This window comes from Crinia signifera, chromosome 8 (genome assembly GCF_055691185.1).
Source record: "Crinia signifera chromosome 8, ASM5569118v1, whole genome shotgun sequence".
NCBI lineage: Eukaryota > Metazoa > Chordata > Amphibia > Anura > Myobatrachidae > Crinia > Crinia signifera.
The window spans coordinates 70,603,475-70,626,569 of NC_139224.1; the positions used below are offsets into that span (position 1 = coordinate 70,603,475).

The 23,095-nt window shown below is 39.3% G+C and overlaps 44 non-coding genes and 7 pseudogenes across 45 annotated transcripts in view; all 51 read right to left on the minus strand.

Moving 5' to 3' along the window:
- The window catches only part of LOC146027235 (protein shisa-9B pseudogene), a 604,201-nt pseudogene that overhangs the window by 213,095 nt on the left and 368,011 nt on the right, over positions 1-23,095 (minus strand). The gene's annotated exons all lie outside the window — the stretch shown is intronic.
- LOC146033589 (5S ribosomal RNA) lies at positions 259-377 on the minus strand. The gene has a single exon (XR_014458998.1). It is a non-coding gene; the product is annotated as a 5S ribosomal RNA (ribosomal RNA).
- Positions 721-839, minus strand: LOC146033176 (5S ribosomal RNA). The gene has a single exon (XR_014458585.1). It is a non-coding gene; the product is annotated as a 5S ribosomal RNA (ribosomal RNA).
- Positions 1,181-1,299, minus strand: LOC146034802 (5S ribosomal RNA). The gene has a single exon (XR_014460205.1). It is a non-coding gene; the product is annotated as a 5S ribosomal RNA (ribosomal RNA).
- Positions 1,644-1,752, minus strand: LOC146028904 (5S ribosomal RNA; annotated as a pseudogene).
- On the minus strand, positions 2,097-2,215 carry LOC146027906 (5S ribosomal RNA; annotated as a pseudogene).
- On the minus strand, positions 2,561-2,679 carry LOC146031006 (5S ribosomal RNA). The gene has a single exon (XR_014456485.1). It is a non-coding gene; the product is annotated as a 5S ribosomal RNA (ribosomal RNA).
- On the minus strand, positions 3,023-3,141 carry LOC146030333 (5S ribosomal RNA). The gene has a single exon (XR_014455832.1). It is a non-coding gene; the product is annotated as a 5S ribosomal RNA (ribosomal RNA).
- On the minus strand, positions 3,487-3,605 carry LOC146030968 (5S ribosomal RNA). The gene has a single exon (XR_014456448.1). It is a non-coding gene; the product is annotated as a 5S ribosomal RNA (ribosomal RNA).
- LOC146031008 (5S ribosomal RNA) lies at positions 3,951-4,069 on the minus strand. The gene has a single exon (XR_014456486.1). It is a non-coding gene; the product is annotated as a 5S ribosomal RNA (ribosomal RNA).
- Positions 4,414-4,532, minus strand: LOC146033309 (5S ribosomal RNA). Its single transcript, XR_014458718.1, has one exon. It is a non-coding gene; the product is annotated as a 5S ribosomal RNA (ribosomal RNA).
- On the minus strand, positions 4,877-4,995 carry LOC146032002 (5S ribosomal RNA). The gene has a single exon (XR_014457452.1). It is a non-coding gene; the product is annotated as a 5S ribosomal RNA (ribosomal RNA).
- LOC146028417 (5S ribosomal RNA) lies at positions 5,340-5,458 on the minus strand (annotated as a pseudogene).
- LOC146030334 (5S ribosomal RNA) lies at positions 5,804-5,922 on the minus strand. The gene has a single exon (XR_014455834.1). It is a non-coding gene; the product is annotated as a 5S ribosomal RNA (ribosomal RNA).
- Positions 6,268-6,386, minus strand: LOC146030335 (5S ribosomal RNA). The gene has a single exon (XR_014455835.1). It is a non-coding gene; the product is annotated as a 5S ribosomal RNA (ribosomal RNA).
- On the minus strand, positions 6,732-6,850 carry LOC146030970 (5S ribosomal RNA). Its single transcript, XR_014456450.1, has one exon. It is a non-coding gene; the product is annotated as a 5S ribosomal RNA (ribosomal RNA).
- LOC146031009 (5S ribosomal RNA) lies at positions 7,196-7,314 on the minus strand. The gene has a single exon (XR_014456487.1). It is a non-coding gene; the product is annotated as a 5S ribosomal RNA (ribosomal RNA).
- On the minus strand, positions 7,660-7,778 carry LOC146034568 (5S ribosomal RNA). Its single transcript, XR_014459972.1, has one exon. It is a non-coding gene; the product is annotated as a 5S ribosomal RNA (ribosomal RNA).
- Positions 8,124-8,242, minus strand: LOC146031776 (5S ribosomal RNA). Its single transcript, XR_014457232.1, has one exon. It is a non-coding gene; the product is annotated as a 5S ribosomal RNA (ribosomal RNA).
- On the minus strand, positions 8,588-8,706 carry LOC146034341 (5S ribosomal RNA). The gene has a single exon (XR_014459748.1). It is a non-coding gene; the product is annotated as a 5S ribosomal RNA (ribosomal RNA).
- LOC146034240 (5S ribosomal RNA) lies at positions 9,050-9,168 on the minus strand. Its single transcript, XR_014459646.1, has one exon. It is a non-coding gene; the product is annotated as a 5S ribosomal RNA (ribosomal RNA).
- Positions 9,510-9,628, minus strand: LOC146034369 (5S ribosomal RNA). Its single transcript, XR_014459775.1, has one exon. It is a non-coding gene; the product is annotated as a 5S ribosomal RNA (ribosomal RNA).
- Positions 9,975-10,093, minus strand: LOC146033798 (5S ribosomal RNA). Its single transcript, XR_014459206.1, has one exon. It is a non-coding gene; the product is annotated as a 5S ribosomal RNA (ribosomal RNA).
- On the minus strand, positions 10,438-10,556 carry LOC146030190 (5S ribosomal RNA). Its single transcript, XR_014455691.1, has one exon. It is a non-coding gene; the product is annotated as a 5S ribosomal RNA (ribosomal RNA).
- Positions 10,887-11,005, minus strand: LOC146033487 (5S ribosomal RNA). The gene has a single exon (XR_014458895.1). It is a non-coding gene; the product is annotated as a 5S ribosomal RNA (ribosomal RNA).
- Positions 11,349-11,467, minus strand: LOC146033489 (5S ribosomal RNA). The gene has a single exon (XR_014458897.1). It is a non-coding gene; the product is annotated as a 5S ribosomal RNA (ribosomal RNA).
- On the minus strand, positions 11,809-11,927 carry LOC146034371 (5S ribosomal RNA). Its single transcript, XR_014459777.1, has one exon. It is a non-coding gene; the product is annotated as a 5S ribosomal RNA (ribosomal RNA).
- On the minus strand, positions 12,274-12,392 carry LOC146033799 (5S ribosomal RNA). Its single transcript, XR_014459208.1, has one exon. It is a non-coding gene; the product is annotated as a 5S ribosomal RNA (ribosomal RNA).
- Positions 12,739-12,857, minus strand: LOC146031579 (5S ribosomal RNA). Its single transcript, XR_014457043.1, has one exon. It is a non-coding gene; the product is annotated as a 5S ribosomal RNA (ribosomal RNA).
- LOC146030961 (5S ribosomal RNA) lies at positions 13,202-13,320 on the minus strand. The gene has a single exon (XR_014456442.1). It is a non-coding gene; the product is annotated as a 5S ribosomal RNA (ribosomal RNA).
- Positions 13,666-13,784, minus strand: LOC146030289 (5S ribosomal RNA). Its single transcript, XR_014455787.1, has one exon. It is a non-coding gene; the product is annotated as a 5S ribosomal RNA (ribosomal RNA).
- LOC146033590 (5S ribosomal RNA) lies at positions 14,130-14,248 on the minus strand. The gene has a single exon (XR_014458999.1). It is a non-coding gene; the product is annotated as a 5S ribosomal RNA (ribosomal RNA).
- On the minus strand, positions 14,592-14,710 carry LOC146032208 (5S ribosomal RNA). Its single transcript, XR_014457652.1, has one exon. It is a non-coding gene; the product is annotated as a 5S ribosomal RNA (ribosomal RNA).
- Positions 15,056-15,174, minus strand: LOC146029837 (5S ribosomal RNA). The gene has a single exon (XR_014455402.1). It is a non-coding gene; the product is annotated as a 5S ribosomal RNA (ribosomal RNA).
- Positions 15,519-15,637, minus strand: LOC146030319 (5S ribosomal RNA). The gene has a single exon (XR_014455818.1). It is a non-coding gene; the product is annotated as a 5S ribosomal RNA (ribosomal RNA).
- On the minus strand, positions 15,983-16,101 carry LOC146033591 (5S ribosomal RNA). The gene has a single exon (XR_014459000.1). It is a non-coding gene; the product is annotated as a 5S ribosomal RNA (ribosomal RNA).
- Positions 16,445-16,563, minus strand: LOC146033177 (5S ribosomal RNA). The gene has a single exon (XR_014458586.1). It is a non-coding gene; the product is annotated as a 5S ribosomal RNA (ribosomal RNA).
- LOC146034803 (5S ribosomal RNA) lies at positions 16,905-17,023 on the minus strand. Its single transcript, XR_014460207.1, has one exon. It is a non-coding gene; the product is annotated as a 5S ribosomal RNA (ribosomal RNA).
- On the minus strand, positions 17,368-17,476 carry LOC146028905 (5S ribosomal RNA; annotated as a pseudogene).
- Positions 17,821-17,939, minus strand: LOC146027907 (5S ribosomal RNA; annotated as a pseudogene).
- Positions 18,285-18,403, minus strand: LOC146031010 (5S ribosomal RNA). The gene has a single exon (XR_014456488.1). It is a non-coding gene; the product is annotated as a 5S ribosomal RNA (ribosomal RNA).
- On the minus strand, positions 18,747-18,865 carry LOC146030336 (5S ribosomal RNA). Its single transcript, XR_014455836.1, has one exon. It is a non-coding gene; the product is annotated as a 5S ribosomal RNA (ribosomal RNA).
- On the minus strand, positions 19,211-19,329 carry LOC146030971 (5S ribosomal RNA). Its single transcript, XR_014456451.1, has one exon. It is a non-coding gene; the product is annotated as a 5S ribosomal RNA (ribosomal RNA).
- Positions 19,675-19,793, minus strand: LOC146031011 (5S ribosomal RNA). Its single transcript, XR_014456489.1, has one exon. It is a non-coding gene; the product is annotated as a 5S ribosomal RNA (ribosomal RNA).
- On the minus strand, positions 20,138-20,256 carry LOC146033310 (5S ribosomal RNA). The gene has a single exon (XR_014458719.1). It is a non-coding gene; the product is annotated as a 5S ribosomal RNA (ribosomal RNA).
- LOC146032014 (5S ribosomal RNA) lies at positions 20,601-20,719 on the minus strand. Its single transcript, XR_014457463.1, has one exon. It is a non-coding gene; the product is annotated as a 5S ribosomal RNA (ribosomal RNA).
- LOC146028418 (5S ribosomal RNA) lies at positions 21,064-21,182 on the minus strand (annotated as a pseudogene).
- On the minus strand, positions 21,528-21,646 carry LOC146030337 (5S ribosomal RNA). Its single transcript, XR_014455837.1, has one exon. It is a non-coding gene; the product is annotated as a 5S ribosomal RNA (ribosomal RNA).
- Positions 21,992-22,110, minus strand: LOC146030338 (5S ribosomal RNA). Its single transcript, XR_014455838.1, has one exon. It is a non-coding gene; the product is annotated as a 5S ribosomal RNA (ribosomal RNA).
- On the minus strand, positions 22,456-22,574 carry LOC146030972 (5S ribosomal RNA). Its single transcript, XR_014456452.1, has one exon. It is a non-coding gene; the product is annotated as a 5S ribosomal RNA (ribosomal RNA).
- On the minus strand, positions 22,920-23,038 carry LOC146031012 (5S ribosomal RNA). Its single transcript, XR_014456490.1, has one exon. It is a non-coding gene; the product is annotated as a 5S ribosomal RNA (ribosomal RNA).

Sequence of the window (23,095 nt, forward strand, 5' to 3'; positions counted from 1 at the left end):
AAAAGCATGTGTTGGTAATGTAAAAAGACCTACAGGTCATGATATTAGCAGGTGGTCTCAAATTAAACTACTAAAGAGGCTCAACACTGTTTAGCTGCCAAAAGCAGTTGGAATTGGGCCTAAACAGTGTGGTAAGTTTTTAGGTGATGGCTATTGTGTCTGTTTGACCTCTCCCAAATGTCTGTATTGGCAATAAAAATAAAAAGTTTCCAATTAAAATAGCAAGAGAATGAAAACAATTTGCCAGTAATGGGAAAAAACCTACAGCACCTGGAGTTCCCATGTGGTCTCCCACCCAAGTACTAACCAGGCCCAACACTGCTTAGCTTCCAAGATAAGACGAGATTGGGCGTATCCAATGTGGTATGGCTGTAGGTGAGGTACCGGCACTTTTTTGCCCTCTTCTACTTCTATAACCAGGTAAGCTAATATAAAAGTTTCCTAACTATATTGGCTTACTGAAAAAAATCATGTGTTGGTAATGTAAAAAGACCTAAAGGACATAATATTAGCAGGTGGTCTCAAATTAAACTACTAAAGAGGCTCAACACTGTTTAGCTGCCAAAAGCAGTTGGAATTGGGCCTAAACAGTGTGGTAAGTTTTTAGGTGATGGCTATTGTGTCTGTTTGACCTCTCACAAATTTCTGTACTGGCAATAAAAAAAAAGTTTCCAATTTAAATAGCTAGAGAATAAAAACAATTTGCCAGTAATGGGAAAAAACCTACAGCACCTGGTGTTCCCATGTGGTCTCCCACCTAAGTACTAACCAGGCCCAACACTGCTTAGTTTCCAAGATCAGACGTGATTGGGCGTATCCAATGTGGTATGGCTGTAGGTGAGATACAGGCACTTTTTTGCCCTCTTCTACTTCTATAGCCAGGTAAGCTAATAAAAAAGTTTCCTAACTGTATTGGCTTACTGAAAAAAATCATGTGTTGGTAATGTTAAAAGACCTACAGGACGTAATATTAGCAGGTGGTCTCAAATGAATCTACTAAAGAGGCTCAACACTGTTTAGCTGCCAAAAGCAGCTGGAATTGGGCCGAAACAGTGTGGTAAGTTTTTAGGTGATGGCTATTGTGTCTGTTTGACCTCTCCAAATGTCTGTACTGGCAATAAAAAAAAGTTTCCACTTTAAATAGCTAGAGAATAAAAACAATTTGCCAGTAATGGGAAAAAACATACAGAACCTGGTGTTCCAATGTGGTCTCCCACCCAAGTACTAACCAGGCCCAACACTGCTTAGCTTCCAAGATCAGACGAGATTGGGCGTATCCAATGTGGTATGGCTGTAGGTGAGATACAGGCACTTTTTTGCCCTCTTCTACTTCTATAACCAGGTAAGCTAATAAAAAAGTTTCCTAACTGTATTGGCTTACTGAAAAAAATCATGTGTTGGTAATGTAAAAAGACCTATAGGACATAATATTAGCAGGTGGTCTCAAATTAATCTACTAAAAGGCTCAACACTGTTTTGCTGCCAAAAGCAGTTGGAATTGGGCCGAAACAGTGTTTTAAGTCTTTAGGTGATGGCTATTGTGTCTGTTTGACCTCTCCCAAATGTCTGTATTGGCAATAAAAAGATAAAGTTTTCAATTTAAATAGCTAGAGAATAAAAACAATTTGCCAGTAATGGTAAAAAACCTACAGCACCTGGTGTTCTCATGTGGTCTCCCACCCAAGTACTAACCAGGCCCAACACTGCTTAGCTTCCAAGATCAGGCGTATCCAATGTGGTATGGCTGTAGGTGAGATACAGGCACTTTTTTTCCCTCTTCTACTTCTATAACCAGGTAAGCTAATAAAAAAGTTTCCTAACTGTATTGGCTTACTAAAAAAAATCATGTGTTGGTAATGTAAAAAGACCTACAGGACATAATATTAGCAGGTGGTCTCAAATTAATCTACTAAAAGGCTCAACACTGTTTAGCTGCCAAAAGCAGTTGGAATTGGGCCGAAACATTGTGGTAAGTCTTTAGGTGATGGCTATTGTGTCTGTTTGACCTCTCCCAAATGTCTGTATTGGCAATAAAAAGATAAAGTTTTCAATTTAAATAGCTAGAGAATAAAAACAATTTGCCAGTAATGGTAAAAAACCTACAGCACCTGGTGTTCCCATGTGGTCTCCCACCCAAGTACTAACCAGCCCCAAAACTGCTTAGCTTCCAAAATCAGACGGGATTGGGCGTATCCAATGTGGTATGGCTGTAGGCGAGATACAGGCACTTTTTTGCCCTCTTCTACTTCTATAACCAGGTAAGCTAATAAAAAAGGTTCCTAACTGTATTGGCTTACTGAAAAAAAGCATGTGTTGGTAATGTAAAAAGACCTACAGGTCATGATATAAGCAGGTGGTCTCAAATTAAACTACTAAAGAGGCTCAACACTGTTTAGCTGCCAAAAGCAGTTGGAATTGGGCCTAAACAGTGTGGTAAGTCTTTAGGTGATGGCTATTGTGTCTGTTTGACCTCTCCCAGATGTCTGTATTGGCAATAAAAATAAAAAGTTTTCAATTTAAATAGCTAGAGAATAAAAACAATTTGCCAGTAATGGCAAAAAACCTACAGCACCTGGTGTTCCCATGTGGTCTCCCACCCAAGTACTAACCAGGCCCAACACTGCTTAGCTTCCAAGATCAGACGAGATTGGGCATATCCAATGTGGTATGGCTGTAGGTGAGATACAGGCACTTTTTTGCCCTCTTCTACTTCTAAACCAGGTAAACTAATAAAAAAGTTTCCTAACTGTATTGGCTTACTGAAAAAAATCATGTGTTGGTAATGTAAAAAGACCTACAGGACATAATATTAGCAGGTGGTCTCAAATTAATCTACTAAAAGGCTCAACACTGTTTAGCTGCCAAAAGCAGTTGGAATTGGGCCGAAACAGTGTGGTAAGTCTTTAGGTGATGGCTATTGTGTCTGTTTGACCTCTCCCAAATGTCTGTATTGGCAATAAAAAGATAAAGTTTTCAATTTAAATAGCTAGAGAATAAAAACAATTTGCCAGTAATGGTAAAAAACCTACAGCACCTGGTGTTCCCATGTGGTCTCCCACCCAAGTACTAACCAGGCCCAACACTGCTTAGCTTCCAAGATCAGACGGGATTGGGCATATCCAATGTGGTATGGCTGTAGGTGAGATGCAGGCACTTTTTTGCCCTCTTCTACTTCTTTAACAAGGTAAGTTAATAAAAAAGTTTCCTAACTGTATTGGCTTACTGAAAAAAATCATGTTTTGGTAATGTAAAAAGACCTACAGGACATAATATAAGCAGGTGGTCTCAAATTAAACTACTAAAGAGGCTCAACTCTGTTTAGCTGCCAAAAGCAGTTGGAATTGGGCCGAAACAGTGTGGTAAGTCTTTAGGTGATGGCTATTGTGTCTGTTTGACCTCTCCCAAATCTCTGTATTGGCAATAAAAAGAAAAAGTTTCCAATTTAAATAGCTAGAGAATAAAAACAATTTGCCAGTAATGGGAAAAAACCTACAGCACCTGGTGTTCCCATGTGGTCTCCCACATAAGTACTAACCAGGCCCAACACTGCTTAGCTTCCAAGATCAGACGGGATTGGGCGTATCCAATGTGGTATGGCTGTAGGTGAGATACAGGCACTTTTTTGCCCTCTTCTACTTCTATAACAAGGTAAGTTAATAAAAAACTTTCCTAACTGTATTGGCTTACTGAAAAAAATCATGTGTTGGTAATGTAAAAAGACCTACAGGACTTGATATTAGCAGGTGGTCTCAAATTAAACTACTAAAGAGGCTCAACACTGTTTAGCTGCCAAAAGCAGTTGGAATTGGGCCTAAACAGTGTGGTAAGTTTTTAGGTGATGGCTATTGTGTCTGTTTGACCTCTCCTAAATGTCTGTATTGGCAATAAAAATAAAATGTTTCCAATTAAAATAGCAAGAGAATAAAAACAATTTGCCAGTAATGGGAAAAAACCTACAGCACCTGGTGTTCCCATGTGGTCTCCCACCCAAGTACTAACCAGGCCCAACACTGCTTAGCTTCCAAGATCAGACGAGATTGGGCATATCCAATGTGGTATGGCTGTAGGTGAGATACAGGCACTTTTTTGCCCTCTTCTACTTCTATAACCAGGTAAGCTAATAAAAAAGTTTAGTAACTGTATTGGCTTACTGAAAAAAATCATGTGTTGGTAATGTAAAAAGACCTACAGGACATATTATTAGCAGGTGGTCTCAAATTAATCTACTAAAAGGCTCAACACTGTTTAGCTGCCAAAAGCAGTTGGAATTGGGCCGAAACAGTGTGGTAAGTCTTTAGGTGATGGCTATTGTGTCTGTTTGACCTCTCCCAAATGTCTGTATTGACAATAAAAAGATAAAGTTTTCAATTTAAATAGCTAGAGAATAAAAACAATTTGCCAGTAATGGTAAAAAACCTACAGCACCTGGTGTTCCCATGTGGTCTCCCACCCAAGTACTAACCAGGCTCAACACTGCTTAGCTTCCAAGATCAGACGAGATTGGGCATATCCAATGTGGTATGGCTGTAGGTGAGATACAGGCACTTTTTTGCCCTCTTCTACTTCTATAACCAGGTAAGCTAATAAAAAAGTTTAGTAACTGTATTGGCTTACTGAAAAAAATCATGTGTTGGTAATGTAAAAAGACCTACAGGACATATTATTAGCAGGTGGTCTCAAATTAATCTACTAAAAGGCTCAACACTGTTTAGCTGCCAAAAGCAGTTGAAATTGGGCCTAAACAGTGTGGTAAGTTTTTAGGTGATGGCTATTGTGTCTGTTTGACCTCTCCCAAATGTCTGTATTGGCAATAAAAATAAAAAGTTTCCAATTAAAATAGCAAGAGAATAAAAACAATTTGCCAGTAATGGGAAAAAACCTACAGCACCTGGTGTTCTCATGTGGTCTCCCACCCAAGTACTAACCAGGCCCAACACTGCTTAGCTTCCAAGATCAGATGAGATTGGGCGTATCCAATGTGGTATGGCTGTAGGTGAGATACAGGCACTTTTTTGCCCTCTTCTACTTCTATAACCAGGTAAGCTAATAAAAAAGTTTCCTAACTGTATTGGCTTACTGAAAAAAATCATGTGTTGGTAATGTAAAAAGACCTACAGGACATAATATTAGCAGGTGGTCTCAAATTAATCTACTAAAAGGCTCAACACTGTTTAGCTGCCAAAAGCAGTTGGAATTGGGCCGAAACATTGTGGTAAGTCTTTAGGTGATGGCTATTGTGTCTGTTTGACCTCTCCCAAATGTCTGTATTGGCAATAAAAAGATAAAGTTTTCAATTTAAATAGCTAGAGAATAAAAACAATTTGCCAGTAATGGTAAAAAACCTACAGCACCTGGTGTTCCTATGTGGTCTCCCACCCAAGTACTAACCAGCCCCAACACTGCTTAGCTTCCAAAATCAGACAGGATTGGGCATATCCAATGTGGTATGGCTGTAGGTGAGATGCAGGCACTTTTTTGCCCTCTTCTACTTCTTTAACAAGGTAAGTTAATAAAAAAGTTTCCTAACTGTATTGGCTTACTGAAAAAAATCATGTGTTGGTAATGTAAAAAGACCTACAGGACATAATATTAGCATGTGGTCTCAAATTAAACTACTAAAGAGGCTCAACACTGTTTAGCTGCCAAAAGCAGTTGGAATTGGGCCTAAACAGTGTGGTAAGTCTTTAGGTGATGGCTATTGTGTCTGTTTGACCTCTCCCAAATGTCTGTATTGGCAATAAAAATAAAAAGTTTTCAATTTAAATAGCTAGAGAATAAAAACCATTTGCCAGTAATGGCAAAAAACCTACAGCACCTGGTGTTCCCATGTGGTCTCCCACCCAAGTACTAACCAGGCCCAACACTGCTTAGCTTCCAAGATCAGACGGGATTGGGCATATCCAATGTGGTATGGCTGTAGGTGAGATGCAGGCACTTTTTTGCCCTCTTCTACTTCTATAACAAGGTAAGTTAATAAAAAAGTTTCCTAACTGTATTGGCTTACTGAAAAAAATCATGTGTTGGTAATGTAAAAAGACCTACAGGACATAATATTAGCAGGTGGTCTCAAATTAAACTACTAAAGAGGCTCAACACTGTTTAGCTGCCAAAAGCAGTTGGAATTGGGCATAAACAGTGTGGTAAGTTTTTAGGTGATGGCTATTGTGTCTGTTTGACCTCTCCCAAATGTCTGTATTGGCAATAAAAATAAAAAGTTTCCAATTAAAATAGCAAGAGAATAAAAACAATTTGCCAGTAATGGTAAAAAACCTACAGCACCTGGTGTTCCCATGTGGTCTCCCACCCAAGTACTAACCAGGCCCAACACTGCTTAGCTTCCAAGATCAGACGGGATTGGGCATATCCAATGTGGTATGGCTGTAGGTGAGATGCAGGCACTTTTTTGCCCTCTTCTACTTCTTTAACAAGGTAAGTTAATAAAAAAGTTTCCTAACTGTATTGGCTTACTGAAAAAAATCATGTTTTGGTAATGTAAAAAGACCTACAGGACATAATATAAGCAGGTGGTCTCAAATTAAACTACTAAAGAGGCTCAACTCTGTTTAGCTGCCAAAAGCAGTTGGAATTGGGCCGAAACAGTGTGGTAAGTCTTTAGGTGATGGCTATTGTGTCTGTTTGACCTCTCCCAAATCTCTGTATTGGCAATAAAAAGAAAAAGTTTCCAATTTAAATAGCTAGAGAATAAAAACAATTTGCCAGTAATGGGAAAAAACCTACAGCACCTGGTGTTCCCATGTGGTCTCCCACATAAGTACTAACCAGGCCCAACACTGCTTAGCTTCCAAGATCAGACGGGATTGGGCGTATCCAATGTGGTATGGCTGTAGGTGAGATACAGGCACTTTTTTGCCCTCTTCTACTTCTATAACAAGGTAAGTTAATAAAAAACTTTCCTAACTGTATTGGCTTACTGAAAAAAATCATGTGTTGGTAATGTAAAAAGACCTACAGGACTTGATATTAGCAGGTGGTCTCAAATTAAACTACTAAAGAGGCTCAACACTGTTTAGCTGCCAAAAGCAGTTGGAATTGGGCCTAAACAGTGTGGTAAGTTTTTAGGTGATGGCTATTGTGTCTGTTTGACCTCTCCTAAATGTCTGTATTGGCAATAAAAATAAAATGTTTCCAATTAAAATAGCAAGAGAATAAAAACAATTTGCCAGTAATGGGAAAAAACCTACAGCACCTGGTGTTCCCATGTGGTCTCCCACCCAAGTACTAACCAGGCCCAACACTGCTTAGCTTCCAAGATCAGACGAGATTGGGCATATCCAATGTGGTATGGCTGTAGGTGAGATACAGGCACTTTTTTGCCCTCTTCTACTTCTATAACCAGGTAAGCTAATAAAAAAGTTTAGTAACTGTATTGGCTTACTGAAAAAAATCATGTGTTGGTAATGTAAAAAGACCTACAGGACATGATATTAGCAGGTGGTCTCAAATTAAACTACTAAAGAGGCTCAACACTGTTTAGCTGCCAAAAGCAGTTGGAATTGGGCCTAAACAGTGTGGTAAGTCTTTAGGTGATGGCTATTGTGTCTGTTTGACCTCTCCCAAATGTCTGTATTGGCAATAAAAAGATAAAGTTTTCAATTTAAATAGCTAGAGAATAAAAACAATTTGCCAGTAATGGTAAAAAAACTACAGCACCTGGTGTTCCCATGTGGTCTCCCACCCAAGTACTAACCAGGCCCAACACTGCTTAGCTTCCAAGATCAGACGGGATTGGGCATATCCAATGGTGTATGGCTGTAGGTGAGATGCAGGCACTTTTTTGCCTTCTTCTACTTCTATAACAAGGTAAGTTAATAAAAAAGTTTCCTAACTGTATTGGCTTACTGAAAAAAACCATGTGTTGGTAATGTAAAAAGACCTACAGGACATAATATTAGCAGGTGGTCTCAAATTAAACTACTAAAGAGGCTCAACATTGTTTAGCTGCCAAAAGCAGTTGGAATTGGGCCTAAACAGTGTGGTAAGTTTTTAGGTGATGGCTATTGTGTCTGTTTGACCTCTCCCAAATGTCTGTATTGGCAATACAAATAAAAAGTTTCCAATTAAAATAGCAAGAGAATAAAAACAATTTGCCAGTAATGGGAAAAAACCTACAGCACCTGGTGTTCCCATGTGGTCTCCCACCCAAGTACTAACCAGGCCCAACATTGCTTAGCTTCCAAGATCAGACGAGATTGGGCGCATCCAATGTGGTATGGCTGTAGGCGAGATACCTGCACTTTTTTGCCCTCTTCTACTTCTATAACCAGGTAAGCTAATAAAAAAGGTTCCTAACTGTATTGGCTTACTGAAAAAAATCATGTGTTGGTAATGTAAAAAGACCTATAGGACATAATATTAGCAGGTGGTCTCAAATTAAACTACTAAAGAGGCTCAACACTGTTTAGCTGCCAAAAGCAGTTGGAATTGGGCCTAAACAGTGTGGTAAGTTTTTAGGTGATGGCTATTGTGTCTGTTTGACCTCTCCCAAATGTCTGTATTGGCAATAAAAATAAAAAGTTTCCAATTAAAATAGCAAGAGAATGAAAACAATTTGCCAGTAATGGGAAAAAACCTACAGCACCTGGTGTTCCCATGTGGTCTCCCACCCAAGTACTAACCAGGCCCAACACTGCTTAGCTTCCAAGATAAGACGAGATTGGGCATATCCAATGTGGTATGGCTGTAGGTGAGATACAGGCACTTTTTTGCCCTCTTCTACTTCTATAACCAGGTAAGCTAATATAAAAGTTTCCTAACTGTATTGGCTTACTGAAAAAAATCATGTGTTGGTAATGTAAAAAGACCTAAAGGACATAATATTAGCAGGTGGTCTCAAATTAAACTACTAAAGAGGCTCAACACTGTTTAGCTGCCAAAAGCAGTTGGAATTGGGCCTAAACAGTGTGGTAAGTTTTTAGGTGATGGCTATTGTGTCTGTTTGACCTCTCCCAAATGTCTGTACTGGCAATAAAAAAAAAGTTTCCAATTTAAATAGCTAGAGAATAAAAACAATTTGCCAGTAATGGGAAAAAACCTACAGCACCTGGTGTTCCCATGTGGTCTCCCACCTAAGTACTAACCAGGCCCAACACTGCTTAGCTTCCAAGATCAGACTTGATTGGGCATATCCAATGTGGTATGGCTGTAGGTGAGATACAGGCACTTTTTTGCCCTCTTCTACTTCTATAGCCAGGTAAGCTAATAAAAAAGTTTCCTAACTGTATTGGCTTACTGAAAAAAATCATGTGTTGGTAATGTTAAAAGACCTACAGGACGTAATATTAGCAGGTGGTCTCAAATTAATCTACTAAAGAGGCTCAACACTGTTTAGCTGCCAAAAGCAGTTGGAATTGGGCCGAAACAGTGTGGTAAGTTTTTAGGTGATGGCTATTGTGTCTGTTTGACCTCTCCAAATGTCTGTACTGGCAATAAAAAAAAGTTTCCACTTTAAATAGCTAGAGAATAAAAACAATTTGCCAGTAATGGGAAAAAACATACAGAACCTGGTGTTCCCATGTGGTCTCCCACCCAAGTACTAACCAGGCCCAACACTGCTTAGCTTCCAAGATCAGACGAGATTGGGCGTATCCAATGTGGTATGGCTGTAGGCGAGATACCGGCACTTTTTTGCCCTCTTCTACTTCTATAACCAGGTAAGCTAATAAAAAAGGTTCCTAACTGTATTGGCTTACTGAAAAAAAATCATGTGTTGGTAATGTAAAAAGACCTACAGGTCATGATATTAGCAGGTGGTCTCAAATTAAACTACTAAAGAGGCTCAACACTGTTTAGCTGCCAAAAGCAGTTGGAATTGGGCCTAAACAGTGTGGTAAGTTTTTAGGTGATGGCTATTGTGTCTGTTTGACCTCTCCCAAATGTCTGTATTGGCAATAAAAATAAAAAGTTTCCAATTAAAATAGCAAGAGAATAAAAACAATTTGCCAGTAATGGGAAAAAACCTACAGCACCTGGTGTTCCCATGTGGTCTCCCACCAAAGTACTAACCAGGCCCAACACTGCTTAGCTTCCAAGATAAGACGAGATTGGGCGTATCCAATGTGGTATGGCTGTAGGTGAGATACCGGCACTTTTTTGCCCTCTTCTACTTCTATAACCAGGTAAGCTAATATAAAAGTTTCCTAACTGTATTGGCTTACTGAAAAAAAATCATGTGTTGGTAATGTAAAAAGACCTAAAGGACATAATATTAGCAGGTGGTCTTAAATTAAACTACTAAAGAGGCTCAACACTGTTTAGCTGCCAAAAGCAGTTGGAATTGGGCCTAAACAGTGTGGTAAGTTTTTAGGTGATGGCTATTGTGTCTGTTTGACCTCTCCCAAATGTCTGTACTGGCATTAAAAAAAAAAATTCCAATTTAAATAGCTAGAGAATAAAAACAATTTGCCAGTAATGGGAAAAAGCCTACAGCACCTGGTGTTCCCATGTGGTCTCCCACCCAAGTACTAACCAGGCCCAACATTGCTTAGCTTCCAAGATCAGACGAGATTGGGCGCATCCAATGTGGTATGGCTGTAGGCTTTTGCCCTCTTCTACTTCTATAACCAGGTAAGCTAATAAAAAAGGTTCCTAACTGTATTGGCTTACTGAAAAAAATCATGTGTTGGTAATGTAAAAAGACCTACAGGTCATGATATTAGCAGGTGGTCTCAAATTAAACTACTAAAGAGGCTCAACACTGTTTAGCTGCCAAAAGCAGTTGGAATTGGGCCTAAACAGTGTGGTAAGTTTTTAGGTGATGGCTATTGTGTCTGTTTGACCTCTCCCAAATGTCTGTATTGGCAATAAAAATAAAAAGTTTCCAATTAAAATAGCAAGAGAATGAAAACAATTTGCCAGTAATGGGAAAAAACCTACAGCACCTGGTGTTCCCATGTGGTCTCCCACCCAAGTACTAACCAGGCCCAACACTGCTTAGCTTCCAAGATAAGACGAGATTGGGCGTATCCAATGTGGTATGGCTGTAGGTGAGATACTGGCACTTTTTTGCCCTCTTCTACTTCTATAACCAGGTAAGCTAATATAAAAGTTTCCTAACTGTATTGGCTTACTGAAAAAAATCATGTGTTGGTAATGTAAAAAGACCTAAAGGACATAATATTAGCAGGTGGTCTCAAATTAAACTACTAAAGAGGCTCAACACTGTTTAGCTGCCAAAAGCAGTTGGAATTGGGCCTAAACAGTGTGGTAAGTTTTTAGGTGATGGCTATTGTGTCTGTTTGACCTCTCCCAAATGTCTGTACTGGCAATAAAAAAAAAGTTTCCAATTAAAATAGCAAGAGAATGAAAACAATTTGCCAGTAATGGGAAAAAACCTACAGCACCTGGTGTTCCCATGTGGTCTCCCACCCAAGTACTAACCAGGCCCAACACTGCTTAGCTTCCAAGATAAGACGAGATTGGGCGTATCCAATGTGGTATGGCTGTAGGTGAGATACAGGCACTTTTTTGCCCTCTTCTACTTCTATAGCCAGGTAAGCTAATAAAAAAGTTTCCTAACTGTATTGGCTTACTGAAAAAAATCATGTGTTGGTAATGTTAAAAGACCTACAGGACGTAATATTAGCAGGTGGTCTCAAATTAATCTACTAAAGAGGCTCAACACTGTTTAGCTGCCAAAAGCAGTTGGAATTGGGCCGAAACAGTGTGGTAAGTTTTTAGGTGATGGCTATTGTGTCTGTTTGACCTCTCCAAATGTCTGTACTGGCAATAAAAAAAAGTTTCCACTTTAAATAGCTAGAGAATAAAAACAATTTGCCAGTAATGGGAAAAAACATACAGAACCTGGTGTTCCCATGTGGTCTCCCACCCAAGTACTAACCAGGCCCAACACTGCTTAGCTTCCAAGATCAGACGAGATTGGGCGTATCCAATGTGGTATGGCTGTAGGCGAGATACCGGCACTTTTTTGCCCTCTTCTACTTCTATAACCAGGTAAGCTAATAAAAAAGGTTCCTAACTGTATTGGCTTACTGAAAAAAAATCATGTGTTGGTAATGTAAAAAGAACTACAGGTCATGATATTAGCAGGTGGTCTCAAATTAAACTACTAAAGAGGCTCAACACTGTTTAGCTGCCAAAAGCAGTTGGAATTGGGCCTAAACAGTGTGGTAAGTTTTTAGGTGATGGCTATTGTGTCTGTTTGACCTCTCCCAAATGTCTGTATTGGCAATAAAAATAAAAAGTTTCCAATTAAAATAGCAAGAGAATAAAAACAATTTGCCAGTAATGGGAAAAAACCTACAGCACCTGGTGTTCCCATGTGGTCTCCCACCAAAGTACTAACCAGGCCCAACACTGCTTAGCTTCCAAGATAAGACGAGATTGGGCGTATCCAATGTGGTATGGCTGTAGGTGAGATACCGGCACTTTTTTTCCCACTTCTACTTCTATAACCAGGTAAGCTAATATAAAAGTTTCCTAACTGTATTGGCTTACTGAAAAAAAATCATGTGTTGGTAATGTAAAAAGACCTAAAGGACATAATATTAGCAGGTGGTCTTAAATTAAACTACTAAAGAGGCTCAACACTGTTTAGCTGCCAAAAGCAGTTGGAATTGGGCCTAAACAGTGTGGTAAGTTTTTAGGTGATGGCTATTGTGTCTGTTTGACCTCTCCCAAATGTCTGTACTGGCATTAAAAAAAAAAAAATTCCAATTTAAATAGCTAGAGAATAAAAACAATTTGCCAGTAATGGGAAAAAGCCTACAGCACCTGGTGTTCCCATGTGGTCTCCCACCTAAGTACTAACCAGGCCCAACACTGCTTAGCTTCCAAGATCAGACGAGATTGGGCGTATCCAATGTGGTATGGCTGTAGGTGAGATACAGGCACTTTTTTGCCCTCTTCTACTTCTATAACCAGGTAAGCTAATAAAAAAGTTTCCTAACTGTATTGGCTTACTGAAAAAAATCATGTGTTGGTAATGTAAAAAGACCTATAGGACATAATATTAGCAGGTGGTCTCAAATTAATCTACTAAAAGGCTCAACACTGTTTTGCTGCCAAAAGCAGTTGGAATTGGGCCGAAACAGTGTTTTAAGTCTTTAGGTGATGGCTATTGTGTCTGTTTGACCTCTCCCAAATGTCTGTATTGGCAATAAAAAGATAAAGTTTTCAATTTAAATAGCTAGAGAATAAAAACAATTTGCCAGTAATGGTAAAAAACCTACAGCACCTGGTGTTCCCATGTGGTCTCCCACTCAAGTACTAACCAGGCCCAACACTGCTTAGCTTCCAAGATCAGACGGGATTGGGCATATCCAATGTGGTATGGCTGTAGGTGAGATGCAGGCACTTTTTTGCCCTCTTCTACTTCTATAACAAGGTAAGTTAATAAAAAAGTTTCCTAACTGTATTGGCATACTGAAAAAAATAATGTGTTGGTAATGTAAAAAGACCTACAGGACATAATATTAGCAGGTGGTCTCAAATTAAACTACTAAAGAGGCTCAACACTGTTTAGCTGCCAAAAGCAGTTGGAATTGGGCCTAAACAGTGTGGTAAGTCTTTAGGTGATGGCTATTGTGTGTGTTTGACCTCTCCCAAATCTCTGTATTGGCAATAAAAATAAAAAGTTTCCAATTAAAATAGCTAGAGAATAAAAACAATTTGCCAGTAATGGGAAAAAACCTACAGCACCTGGTGTTCCCATGTGGTCTCCCACCCAAGTACTAACCAGGCCCAACATTGCTTAGCTTCCAAGATCAGACGAGATTGGGCGTATCCAATGTGGTATGGCTGTAGGCAAGATACCTGCACTTTTTTGCCCTCTTCTACTTCTATAACCAGGTAAGCTAATAAAAAAGGTTCCTAACTGTATTGGCTTACTGAAAAAAATCATGTGTTGGTAATGTAAAAAGACCTACAGGTCATGATATTAGCAGGTGGTCTCAAATTAAACTACTAAAGAGGCTCAACACTGTTTAGCTGCCAAAAGCAGTTGGAATTGGGCCTAAACAGTGTGGTAAGTTTTTAGGTGATGGCTATTGTGTCTGTTTGACCTCTCCCAAATGTCTGTATTGGCAATACAAATAAAAAGTTTCCAATTAAAATAGCAAGAGAATGAAAACAATTTGCCAGTAATGGGAAAAAACCTACAGCACCTGGAGTTCCCATGTGGTCTCCCACCCAAGTACTAACCAGGCCCAACACTGCTTAGCTTCCAAGATAAGACGAGATTGGGCGTATCCAATGTGGTATGGCTGTAGGTGAGGTACCGGCACTTTTTTGCCCTCTTCTACTTCTATAACCAGGTAAGCTAATATAAAAGTTTCCTAACTATGTTGGCTTACTGAAAAAAATCATGTGTTGGTAATGTAAAAAGACCTAAAGGACATAATATTAGCAGGTGGTCTCAAATTAAACTACTAAAGAGGCTCAACACTGTTTAGCTGCCAAAAGCAGTTGGAATTGGGCCTAAACAGTGTGGTAAGTTTTTAGGTGATGGCTATTGTGTCTGTTTGACCTCTCACAAATGTCTGTACTGGCAATAAAAAAAAAGTTTCCAATTTAAATAGCTAGAGAATAAAAACAATTTGCCAGTAATGGGAAAAAACCTACAGCACCTGGTGTTCCCATGTGGTCTCCCACCCAAGTACTAACCAGGCCCAACACTGCTTAGCTTCCAAGATCAGACGGGATTGGGCATATCCAATGTGGTATGTCTGTAGGTGAGATGGAGGCACTTTTTTGCCCTCTTCTACTTCTATAACAAGGTAAGTTAATAAAAAAGTTTCCTAACTGTATTGGCTTACTGAAAAAAATCATGTGTTGGTAATGTAAAAAGACCTACAGGACATAATATTAGCAGGTGGTCTCAAATTAAACTACTAAAGAGGCTCAACATTGTTTAGCTGCCAAAAGCAGTTGAAATTGGGCCTAAACAGTGTGGTAAGTTTTTAGGTGATGGCTATTGTGTCTGTTTGACCTCTCCCAAATGTCTGTATTGGCAATAAAAATAAAAAGTTTCCAATTAAAATAGCAATAGAATAAAAACAATTTGCCAGTAATGGGAAAAAACCTACAGCACCTGGTGTTCCCATGTGGTCTCCCACCCAAGTACTAACCAGGCCCAACACTGCTTAGCTTCCAAGATCAGACGAGATTGGGCGTATCCAATGTGGTATGGCTGTAGGTGAGATACAGGCACTTTTTTGCCCTCTTCTACTTCTATAACCAGGTAAGCTAATAAAAAAGTTTCCTAACTGTATTGGCTTACTGAAAAAAATCATGTGTTGGTAATGTAAAAAGACCTACAGGACATAATATTAGCAGGTGGTCTCAAATTAATCTACTAAAAGGCTCAACACTGTTTAGCTGCCAAAAGCAGTTGGAATTGGGCCGAAACAGTGTGGTAAGTCTTTAGGTGATGGCTATTGTGTCTGTTTGACCTCTCCCAAATGTCTGTATTGGCAATAAAAAGTTAAAGTTTTCAATTTAAATAGCTAGAGAATAAAAACAATTTGCCAGTAATGGTAAAAAACCTACAGCACCTGGTGTTCCCATGTGGTCCCCCACCCAAGTACTAACCAGGCCCAACACTGCTTAGCTTCCAAGATCAGACGGGATTGGGCGTATCCAATGTGGTATGGCTGTAGGCGAGATACAGGCACTTTTTTGCCCTCTTCTACTTCTATAACCAGGTAAGCTAATAAAAAAGGTTCCTAACTGTATTGGCTTACTGAAAAAAAGCATGTGTTGGTAATGTAAAAAGACCTACAGGTCATGATATTAGCAGGTGGTCTCAAATTAAACTACTAAAGAGGCTCAACACTGTTTAGCTGCCAAAAGCAGTTGGAATTGGGCCTAAACAGTGTGGTAAGTTTTTAGGTGATGGCTATTGTGTCTGTTTGACCTCTCCCAAATGTCTGTATTGGCAATAAAAATAAAAAGTTTCCAATTAAAATAGCAAGAGAATGAAAACAATTTGCCAGTAATGGGAAAAAACCTACAGCACCTGGAGTTCCCATGTGGTCTCCCACCCAAGTACTAACCAGGCCCAACACTGCTTAGCTTCCAAGATAAGACGAGATTGGGCGTATCCAATGTGGTATGGCTGTAGGTGAGGTACCGGCACTTTTTTGCCCTCTTCTACTTCTATAACCAGGTAAGCTAATATAAAAGTTTCCTAACTATATTGGCTTACTGAAAAAAATCATGTGTTGGTAATGTAAAAAGACCTAAAGGACATAATATTAGCAGGTGGTCTCAAATTAAACTACTAAAGAGGCTCAACACTGTTTAGCTGCCAAAAGCAGTTGGAATTGGGCCTAAACAGTGTGGTAAGTTTTTAGGTGATGGCTATTGTGTCTGTTTGACCTCTCACAAATTTCTGTACTGGCAATAAAAAAAAAGTTTCCAATTTAAATAGCTAGAGAATAAAAACAATTTGCCAGTAATGGGAAAAAACCTACAGCACCTGGTGTTCCCATGTGGTCTCCCACCTAAGTACTAACCAGGCCCAACACTGCTTAGTTTCCAAGATCAGACGTGATTGGGCGTATCCAATGTGGTATGGCTGTAGGTGAGATACAGGCACTTTTTTGCCCTCTTCTACTTCTATAGCCAGGTAAGCTAATAAAAAAGTTTCCTAACTGTATTGGCTTACTGAAAAAAATCATGTGTTGGTAATGTTAAAAGACCTACAGGACGTAATATTAGCAGGTGGTCTCAAATGAATCTACTAAAGAGGCTCAACACTGTTTAGCTGCCAAAAGCAGCTGGAATTGGGCCGAAACAGTGTGGTAAGTTTTTAGGTGATGGCTATTGTGTCTGTTTGACCTCTCCAAATGTCTGTACTGGCAATAAAAAAAAGTTTCCACTTTAAATAGCTAGAGAATAAAAACAATTTGCCAGTAATGGGAAAAAACATACAGAACCTGGTGTTCCAATGTGGTCTCCCACCCAAGTACTAACCAGGCCCAACACTGCTTAGCTTCCAAGATCAGACGAGATTGGGCGTATCCAATGTGGTATGGCTGTAGGTGAGATACAGGCACTTTTTTGCCCTCTTCTACTTCTATAACCAGGTAAGCTAATAAAAAAGTTTCCTAACTGTATTGGCTTACTGAAAAAAATCATGTGTTGGTAATGTAAAAAGACCTATAGGACATAATATTAGCAGGTGGTCTCAAATTAATCTACTAAAAGGCTCAACACTGTTTTGCTGCCAAAAGCAGTTGGAATTGGGCCGAAACAGTGTTTTAAGTCTTTAGGTGATGGCTATTGTGTCTGTTTGACCTCTCCCAAATGTCTGTATTGGCAATAAAAAGATAAAGTTTTCAATTTAAATAGCTAGAGAATAAAAACAATTTGCCAGTAATGGTAAAAAACCTACAGCACCTGGTGTTCTCATGTGGTCTCCCACCCAAGTACTAACCAGGCCCAACACTGCTTAGCTTCCAAGATCAGGCGTATCCAATGTGGTATGGCTGTAGGTGAGATACAGGCACTTTTTTGCCCTCTTCTACTTCTATAACCAGGTAAGCTAATAAAAAAGTTTCCTAACTGTATTGGCTTACTAAAAAAAATCATGTGTTGGTAATGTAAAAAGACCTACAGGACATAATATTAGCAGGTGGTCTCAAATTAATCTACTAAAAGGCTCAACACTGTTTAGCTGCCAAAAGCAGTTGGAATTGGGCCGAAACATTGTGGTAAGTCTTTAGGTGATGGCTATTGTGTCTGTTTGACCTCTCCCAAATGTCTGTATTGGCAATAAAAAGATAAAGTTTTCAATTTAAATAGCTAGAGAATAAAAACAATTTGCCAGTAATGGTAAAAAACCTACAGCACCTGGTGTTCCCATGTGGTCTCCCACCCAAGTACTAACCAGCCCCAAAACTGCTTAGCTTCCAAAATCAGACGGGATTGGGCGTATCCAATGTGGTATGGCTGTAGGCGAGATACAGGCACTTTTTTGCCCTCTTCTACTTCTATAACCAGGTAAGCTAATAAAAAAGGTTCCTAACTGTATTGGCTTACTGAAAAAAAGCATGTGTTGGTAATGTAAAAAGACCTACAGGTCATGATATAAGCAGGTGGTCTCAAATTAAACTACTAAAGAGGCTCAACACTGTTTAGCTGCCAAAAGCAGTTGGAATTGGGCCTAAACAGTGTGGTAAGTCTTTAGGTGATGGCTATTGTGTCTGTTTGACCTCTCCCAGATGTCTGTATTGGCAATAAAAATAAAAAGTTTTCAATTTAAATAGCTAGAGAATAAAAACAATTTGCCAGTAATGGCAAAAAACCTACAGCACCTGGTGTTCCCATGTGGTCTCCCACCCAAGTACTAACCAGGCCCAACACTGCTTAGCTTCCAAGATCAGACGAGATTGGGCATATCCAATGTGGTATGGCTGTAGGTGAGATACAGGCACTTTTTTGCCCTCTTCTACTTCTAAACCAGGTAAACTAATAAAAAAGTTTCCTAACTGTATTGGCTTACTGAAAAAAATCATGTGTTGGTAATGTAAAAAGACCTACAGGACATAATATTAGCAGGTGGTCTCAAATTAATCTACTAAAAGGCTCAACACTGTTTAGCTGCCAAAAGCAGTTGGAATTGGGCCGAAACAGTGTGGTAAGTCTTTAGGTGATGGCTATTGTGTCTGTTTGACCTCTCCCAAATGTCTGTATTGGCAATAAAAAGATAAAGTTTTCAATTTAAATAGCTAGAGAATAAAAACAATTTGCCAGTAATGGTAAAAAACCTACAGCACCTGGTGTTCCCATGTGGTCTCCCACCCAAGTACTAACCAGGCCCAACACTGCTTAGCTTCCAAGATCAGACGGGATTGGGCATATCCAATGTGGTATGGCTGTAGGTGAGATGCAGGCACTTTTTTGCCCTCTTCTACTTCTTTAACAAGGTAAGTTAATAAAAAAGTTTCCTAACTGTATTGGCTTACTGAAAAAAATCATGTTTTGGTAATGTAAAAAGACCTACAGGACATAATATAAGCAGGTGGTCTCAAATTAAACTACTAAAGAGGCTCAACTCTGTTTAGCTGCCAAAAGCAGTTGGAATTGGGCCGAAACAGTGTGGTAAGTCTTTAGGTGATGGCTATTGTGTCTGTTTGACCTCTCCCAAATCTCTGTATTGGCAATAAAAAGAAAAAGTTTCCAATTTAAATAGCTAGAGAATAAAAACAATTTGCCAGTAATGGGAAAAAACCTACAGCACCTGGTGTTCCCATGTGGTCTCCCACATAAGTACTAACCAGGCCCAACACTGCTTAGCTTCCAAGATCAGACGGGATTGGGCGTATCCAATGTGGTATGGCTGTAGGTGAGATACAGGCACTTTTTTGCCCTCTTCTACTTCTATAACAAGGTAAGTTAATAAAAAACTTTCCTAACTGTATTGGCTTACTGAAAAAAATCATGTGTTGGTAATGTAAAAAGACCTACAGGACTTGATATTAGCAGGTGGTCTCAAATTAAACTACTAAAGAGGCTCAACACTGTTTAGCTGCCAAAAGCAGTTGGAATTGGGCCTAAACAGTGTGGTAAGTTTTTAGGTGATGGCTATTGTGTCTGTTTGACCTCTCCTAAATGTCTGTATTGGCAATAAAAATAAAATGTTTCCAATTAAAATAGCAAGAGAATAAAAACAATTTGCCAGTAATGGGAAAAAACCTACAGCACCTGGTGTTCCCATGTGGTCTCCCACCCAAGTACTAACCAGGCCCAACACTGCTTAGCTTCCAAGATCAGACGAGATTGGGCATATCCAATGTGGTATGGCTGTAGGTGAGATACAGGCACTTTTTTGCCCTCTTCTACTTCTATAACCAGGTAAGCTAATAAAAAAGTTTAGTAACTGTATTGGCTTACTGAAAAAAAATCATGTGTTGGTAATGTAAAAAGACCTACAGGACATATTATTAGCAGGTGGTCTCAAATTAATCTACTAAAAGGCTCAACACTGTTTAGCTGCCAAAGCAGTTGGAATTGGGCCGAAACAGTGTGGTAAGTCTTTAGGTGATGGCTATTGTGTCTGTTTGACCTCTCCCAAATGTCTGTATTGACAATAAAAAGATAAAGTTTTCAATTTAAATAGCTAGAGAATAAAAACAATTTGCCAGTAATGGTAAAAAACCTACAGCACCTGGTGTTCCCATGTGGTCTCCCACCCAAGTACTAACCAGGCTCAACACTGCTTAGCTTCCAAGATCAGACGAGATTGGGCATATCCAATGTGGTATGGCTGTAGGTGAGATACAGGCACTTTTTTGCCCTCTTCTACTTCTATAACCAGGTAAGCTAATAAAAAAGTTTAGTAACTGTATTGGCTTACTGAAAAAAATCATGTGTTGGTAATGTAAAAAGACCTACAGGACATATTATTAGCAGGTGGTCTCAAATTAATCTACTAAAAGGCTCAACACTGTTTAGCTGCCAAAAGCAGTTGAAATTGGGCCTAAACAGTGTGGTAAGTTTTTAGGTGATGGCTATTGTGTCTGTTTGACCTCTCCCAAATGTCTGTATTGGCAATAAAAATAAAAAGTTTCCAATTAAAATAGCAAGAGAATAAAAACAATTTGCCAGTAATGGGAAAAAACCTACAGCACCTGGTGTTCTCATGTGGTCTCCCACCCAAGTACTAACCAGGCCCAACACTGCTTAGCTTCCAAGATCAGATGAGATTGGGCGTATCCAATGTGGTATGGCTGTAGGTGAGATACAGGCACTTTTTTGCCCTCTTCTACTTCTATAACCAGGTAAGCTAATAAAAAAGTTTCCTAACTGTATTGGCTTACTGAAAAAAATCATGTGTTGGTAATGTAAAAAGACCTACAGGACATAATATTAGCAGGTGGTCTCAAATTAATCTACTAAAAGGCTCAACACTGTTTAGCTGCCAAAAGCAGTTGGAATTGGGCCGAAACATTGTGGTAAGTCTTTAGGTGATGGCTATTGTGTCTGTTTGACCTCTCCCAAATGTCTGTATTGGCAATAAAAAGATAAAGTTTTCAATTTAAATAGCTAGAGAATAAAAACAATTTGCCAGTAATGGTAAAAAACCTACAGCACCTGGTGTTCCTATGTGGTCTCCCACCCAAGTACTAACCAGCCCCAACACTGCTTAGCTTCCAAAATCAGACAGGATTGGGCATATCCAATGTGGTATGGCTGTAGGTGAGATGCAGGCACTTTTTTGCCCTCTTCTACTTCTTTAACAAGGTAAGTTAATAAAAAAGTTTCCTAACTGTATTGGCTTACTGAAAAAAATCATGTGTTGGTAATGTAAAAAGACCTACAGGACATAATATTAGCATGTGGTCTCAAATTAAACTACTAAAGAGGCTCAACACTGTTTAGCTGCCAAAAGCAGTTGGAATTGGGCCTAAACAGTGTGGTAAGTCTTTAGGTGATGGCTATTGTGTCTGTTTGACCTCTCCCAAATGTCTGTATTGGCAATAAAAATAAAAAGTTTTCAATTTAAATAGCTAGAGAATAAAAACCATTTGCCAGTAATGGCAAAAAACCTACAGCACCTGGTGTTCCCATGTGGTCTCCCACCCAAGTACTAACCAGGCCCAACACTGCTTAGCTTCCAAGATCAGACGGGATTGGGCATATCCAATGTGGTATGGCTGTAGGTGAGATGCAGGCACTTTTTTGCCCTCTTCTACTTCTATAACAAGGTAAGTTAATAAAAAAGTTTCCTAACTGTATTGGCTTACTGAAAAAAATCATGTGTTGGTAATGTAAAAAGACCTACAGGACATAATATTAGCAGGTGGTCTCAAATTAAACTACTAAAGAGGCTCAACACTGTTTAGCTGCCAAAAGCAGTTGGAATTGGGCATAAACAGTGTGGTAAGTTTTTAGGTGATGGCTATTGTGTCTGTTTGACCTCTCCCAAATGTCTGTATTGGCAATAAAAATAAAAAGTTTCCAATTAAAATAGCAAGAGAATAAAAACAATTTGCCAGTAATGGTAAAAAACCTACAGCACCTGGTGTTCCCATGTGGTCTCCCACCCAAGTACTAACCAGGCCCAACACTGCTTAGCTTCCAAGATCAGACGGGATTGGGCATATCCAATGTGGTATGGCTGTAGGTGAGATGCAGGCACTTTTTTGCCCTCTTCTACTTCTTTAACAAGGTAAGTTAATAAAAAAGTTTCCTAACTGTATTGGCTTACTGAAAAAAATCATGTTTTGGTAATGTAAAAAGACCTACAGGACATAATATAAGCAGGTGGTCTCAAATTAAACTACTAAAGAGGCTCAACTCTGTTTAGCTGCCAAAAGCAGTTGGAATTGGGCCGAAACAGTGTGGTAAGTCTTTAGGTGATGGCTATTGTGTCTGTTTGACCTCTCCCAAATCTCTGTATTGGCAATAAAAAGAAAAAGTTTCCAATTTAAATAGCTAGAGAATAAAAACAATTTGCCAGTAATGGGAAAAAACCTACAGCACCTGGTGTTCCCATGTGGTCTCCCACATAAGTACTAACCAGGCCCAACACTGCTTAGCTTCCAAGATCAGACGGGATTGGGCGTATCCAATGTGGTATGGCTGTAGGTGAGATACAGGCACTTTTTTGCCCTCTTCTACTTCTATAACAAGGTAAGTTAATAAAAAACTTTCCTAACTGTATTGGCTTACTGAAAAAAATCATGTGTTGGTAATGTAAAAAGACCTACAGGACTTGATATTAGCAGGTGGTCTCAAATTAAACTACTAAAGAGGCTCAACACTGTTTAGCTGCCAAAAGCAGTTGGAATTGGGCCTAAACAGTGTGGTAAGTTTTTAGGTGATGGCTATTGTGTCTGTTTGACCTCTCCTAAATGTCTGTATTGGCAATAAAAATAAAATGTTTCCAATTAAAATAGCAAGAGAATAAAAACAATTTGCCAGTAATGGGAAAAAACCTACAGCACCTGGTGTTCCCATGTGGTCTCCCACCCAAGTACTAACCAGGCCCAACACTGCTTAGCTTCCAAGATCAGACGAGATTGGGCATATCCAATGTGGTATGGCTGTAGGTGAGATACAGGCACTTTTTTGCCCTCTTCTACTTCTATAACCAGGTAAGCTAATAAAA